Consider the following 5,000-nt stretch of genomic DNA (forward strand, 5'->3'; position numbering starts at 1 on the left):
ATGAGGAGGGGGGAAATGTGGCCAGTCAGGCCGACCCGAAGTGCCTCTTAGGCGGATAGGGGTTGGGCGAAACTCCCTTGAAAGTGGCACTCTGAAAAAATTTCCAAGTTTGGCTGACTTAGAAAAAATTCGAGAACCAGGATGAGGAGGGGGAAAATGTGGCCAGTCAGGCCGACCCGAAGTGCCTCTTAGGCGGATAGGGGTTGGGCGAAACTCCCTTGAAAGTGGCACTCTGAAAAAATTTCCAAGTTTGGCTGACTTAGAAAAAATTCGAGAACCAGGATGAGGAGGGGGAAAATGTGGCCAGTCAGGCCGACCCGAAGTGCCTCTTAGGCGGATAGGGGTTGGGCGAAACTCCCTTGAAAGTGGCACTCTGAAAAAATTTCCAAGTTTGGCTGACTTAGAAAAAATTCGAGAACCAGGATGAGGAGGGGGAAAATGTGGCCAGTCAGGCCGACCTGAAGTGCCTCTTAGGCGGATAGGGGTTGGGCGAAACTCCCTTGAAAGTGGCACTCTGAAAATATTTCCAAGTTGGGCTGACTTAGAAAAAATTCGAGAACCAGGCTGAGGAGGGGACCATCTGGCAAGGGAGTCCGACCTAAAGTGCATCTAAAGCGGATATGGGTTGGTCGAGCCTCCCTTGATTTGCCCTGGAGCTCCCACGTCTTAAAAAGGTCTCTCCTATAATTGTACACCAACCATTTTGAGGTTTGGGTGCAAACCTCTCGAATGGGGGGACTCGGTCCCCTATCTACAGCGCCCCTAATGACGACAGGTGGTACTGCGCCCCTGGTAGCCCGGCCATTGAAAATGAATGGGCCCATTCATTTCAATGGGGAATTTCGACCCCTGGTTGCCCGCCATTCATTTCAATGGGGAATTTCGACCCCTGGTCGCCCGCCATTCATTTCAATGGGGACTTTCGACCCCTGGTTGCCCGCCATTCATTTCAATGGGGGATTTCGACCCCTGGTCGCCCGCCATTCATTTCAATGGGGGATTTCGACCCCTGGTAGCCCGCCATTCATTTCAATGGGGGACTTCGACCCCTGGTAGCCCGCCATTCATTTCAATGGGGGATTTCGACCCCTGGTAGCCCGCCATTCATTTCAATGGGGGACTTCGACCCCTGGTTGCCCGCCATTCATTTCAATGGGGGATTTCGACCCCTGGTCGCCCGCCATTCATTTCAATGGGGGATTTCGACCCCTGGTCGCCCGCCATTCATTTCAATGGGGGATTTCGACCCCTGGTAGCCCGCCATTCATTTCAATGGGGGACTTCGACCCCTGGTAGCCCGCCATTCATTTCAATGGGGGACTTGGACCCCTGGTAGCCCGCCATTCATTTCAATGGGGGACTTCGACCCCTGGTTGCCCGCCATTCATTTCAATGGGGGACTTCGACCCCTGGTTGCCCGCCATTCATTTCAATGGGGGATTTCGACCCCTGGTCGCCCGCCATTCATTTCAATGGGGGATTTCGACCCCTGGTAGCCCGCCATTCATTTCAATGGGGGACTTCGACCCCTGGTTGCCCGCCATTCATTTCAATGGGGGACTTCGACCCCTGGTTGCCCGCCATTCATTTCAATGGGGGATTTCGACCCCTGGTCGCCCGCCATTCATTTCAATGGGGGATTTCGACCCCTGGTAACCCGCCATTCATTTCAATGGGGGACTTCGACCCCTGGTTGCCCGCCATTCATTTCAATGGGGGACTTCGACCCCTGGTTGCCCGCCATTCATTTCAATGGGGGATTTCGACCCCTGGTTGCCCGGCATTCGTTCCTATGTGGCGGGGGATTTCAACCCCAGGTCGCCCTCGTGTGGTTCTTTTTGGCGCAGCTGACGGGCTCCGCTGCTCGTGGAGGTTTGCTAGTGGAGGATAACCCCCTGCCTGGGCAACTCGAACGCCCGGCATTCGTTCCTATGTGGCGGGGGATTTCAACCCCAGGTCGCCCTCGTGTGGTTCTTTTTGGCGCAGCTGACGGGCTCCGCTGCTCATGGAGGTTTGCTAGTGGAGGATAACCCCCTGCCTGGGCAACTCGAACGCCCGGCATTCGTTCCTATGTGGCGGGGGATTTCAACCCCAGGCCGCCCTCGTGTGGTTCTTTTTGGCGCAGCTGACGGGCTCCGCTGCTCATGGAGGTTTGCTAGTGGAGGATAACCCCCTGCCTGGGCAACTCGAACGCCCGGCTCCCCCCCGGTCCGCTGGAGCTCCTCCAACGGCCAGCAACAAGCCCCGAAGACGGGCGCGCTCCCCGCGGTCCGCTGGAGCTCCTCCAACGGCCAGCAACAAGCCCCGAAGACGGGCGCGCTCCCCGCGGTCCGCTGGAGCTCCTCCAACGGCCAGCAACAAGCCCCGAAGACGGGCGCGCTCCCCCCGGTCCGCTGGAGCTCCGCCAACGGCCAGCAACAAGCCCCGAAGACGGGCGCGCTCCCCCCGGTCCGCTGGAGCTCCTCCAACGGCCAGCAACAAGCCCCGAAGACGGGCGCGCTCCCCCCGGTCCGCTGGAGCTCCTCCAACGGCCAGCAACAAGCCCCGAAGACGGGCGCGCTCCCCGCGGTCCGCTGGAGCTCCTCCAACGGCCAGCAACAAGCCCCGAAGACGGACGCGCTCCCCCCGGTCCGCTGGAGCTCCGCCAACGGCCAGCAACAAGCCCCGAAGACGGGCGCGCTCCCCGCGGTCCGCTGGAGCTCCTCCAACGGCCAGCAACAAGCCCCGAAGACGGGCGCGCTCCCCCCGGTCCGCTGGAGCTCCGCCAACGGCCAGCAACAAGCCCCGAAGACGGGCGCGCTCCCCCCGGTCCGCTGGAGCTCCTCCAACGGCCAGCAACAAGCCCCGAAGACGGGCGCGCTCCCCCCGGTCCGCTGGAGCTCCTCCAACGGCCAGCAACAAGCCCCGAAGACGGGCGCGCTCCCCGCGGTCCGCTGGAGCTCCTCCAACGGCCAGCAACAAGCCCCGAAGACGGGCGCGCTCCCCGCGGTCCGCTGGAGCTCCGCCAACGGCCAGCAACAAGCCCCGAAGACGGGCGCGCTCCCCGCGGTCCGCTGGAGCTCCTCCAACGGCCAGCAACAAGCCCCGAAGACGGACGCGCTCCCCCCGGTCCGCTGGAGCTCCTCCAACGGCCAGCAACAAGCCCCGAAGACGGGCGCGCTCCCCGCGGTCCGCTGGAGCTCCTCCAACGGCCAGCAACAAGCCCCGAAGACGGGCGCGCTCCCCCCGGTCCGCTGGAGCTCCTCCAACGGCCAGCAACAAGCCCCGAAGACGGGCGCGCTCCCCGCGGTCCGCTGGAGCTCCTCCAACGGCCAGCAACAAGCCCCGAAGACGGGCGCGCTCCCCGCGGTCCGCTGGAGCTCCGCCAACGGCCAGCAACAAGCCCCGAAGACGGGCGCGCTCCCCGCGGTCCGCTGGAGCTCCTCCAACGGCCAGCAACAAGCCCCGAAGACGGGCGCGCTCCCCCCGGTCCGCTGGAGCTCCTCCAACGGCCAGCAACAAGCCCCGAAGACGGGCGCGCTCCCCCCGGTCCGCTGGAGCTCCTCCAACGGCCAGCAACAAGCCCCGAAGACGGGCGCGCTCCCCCCGGTCCGCTGGAGCTCCTCCAACGGCCAGCAACAAGCCCCGAAGACGGGCGCGCTCCCCGCGGTCCGCTGGAGCTCCTCCAACGGCCAGCAACAAGCCCCGAAGACGGACGCGCTCCCCCCGGTCCGCTGGAGCTCCGCCAACGGCCAGCAACAAGCCCCGAAGACGGGCGCGCTCCCCGCGGTCCGCTGGAGCTCCTCCAACGGCCAGCAACAAGCCCCGAAGACGGGCGCGCTCCCCCCGGTCCGCTGGAGCTCCGCCAACGGCCAGCAACAAGCCCCGAAGACGGGCGCGCTCCCCCCGGTCCGCTGGAGCTCCTCCAACGGCCAGCAACAAGCCCCGAAGACGGGCGCGCTCCCCCCGGTCCGCTGGAGCTCCTCCAACGGCCAGCAACAAGCCCCGAAGACGGGCGCGCTCCCCGCGGTCCGCTGGAGCTCCTCCAACGGCCAGCAACAAGCCCCGAAGACGGGCGCGCTCCCCGCGGTCCGCTGGAGCTCCGCCAACGGCCAGCAACAAGCCCCGAAGACGGGCGCGCTCCCCGCGGTCCGCTGGAGCTCCTCCAACGGCCAGCAACAAGCCCCGAAGACGGACGCGCTCCCCCCGGTCCGCTGGAGCTCCTCCAACGGCCAGCAACAAGCCCCGAAGACGGGCGCGCTCCCCGCGGTCCGCTGGAGCTCCGCCAACGGCCAGCAACAAGCCCCGAAGACGGGCGCGCTCCCCGCGGTCCGCTGGAGCTCCTCCAACGGCCAGCAACAAGCCCCGAAGACGGGCGCGCTCCCCCCGGTCCGCTGGAGCTCCTCCAACGGCCAGCAACAAGCCCCGAAGACGGGCGCGCTCCCCCCGGTCCGCTGGAGCTCCTCCAACGGCCAGCAACAAGCCCCGAAGACGGGCGCGCTCCCCCCGGTCCGCTGGAGCTCCTCCAACGGCCAGCAACAAGCCCCGAAGACGGGCGCGCTCCCCGCGGTCCGCTGGAGCTCCTCCAACGGCCAGCAACAAGCCCCGAAGACGGGCGCGCTCCCCGCGGTCCGCTGGAGCTCCGCCAACGGCCAGCAACAAGCCCCGAAGACGGGCGCGCTCCCCGCGGTCCGCTGGAGCTCCTCCAACGGCCAGCAACAAGCCCCGAAGACGGGCGCGCTCCCCCCGGTCCGCTGGAGCTCCTCCAACGGCCAGCAACAAGCCCCGAAGACGGGCGCGCTCCCCGCGGTCCGCTGGAGCTCCTCCAACGGCCAGCAACAAGCCCCGAAGACGGGCGCGCTCCCCGCGGTCCGCTGGAGCTCCGCCAACGGCCAGCAACAAGCCCCGAAGACGGGCGCGCTCCCCGCGGTCCGCTGGAGCTCCTCCAACGGCCAGCAACAAGCCCCGAAGACGGGCGCGCTCCCCCCGGTCCGCTGGAGCTCCTCCAACGGCCAGCAACA

Source organism: Leptonotus elevatus, unplaced genomic scaffold, assembly GCF_054856555.1.
Source record: "Leptonotus elevatus isolate MCC_2025b unplaced genomic scaffold, RoL_Lele_1.0 HiC_scaffold_117, whole genome shotgun sequence".
NCBI classification, from domain to species: domain Eukaryota; kingdom Metazoa; phylum Chordata; class Actinopteri; order Syngnathiformes; family Syngnathidae; genus Leptonotus; species Leptonotus elevatus.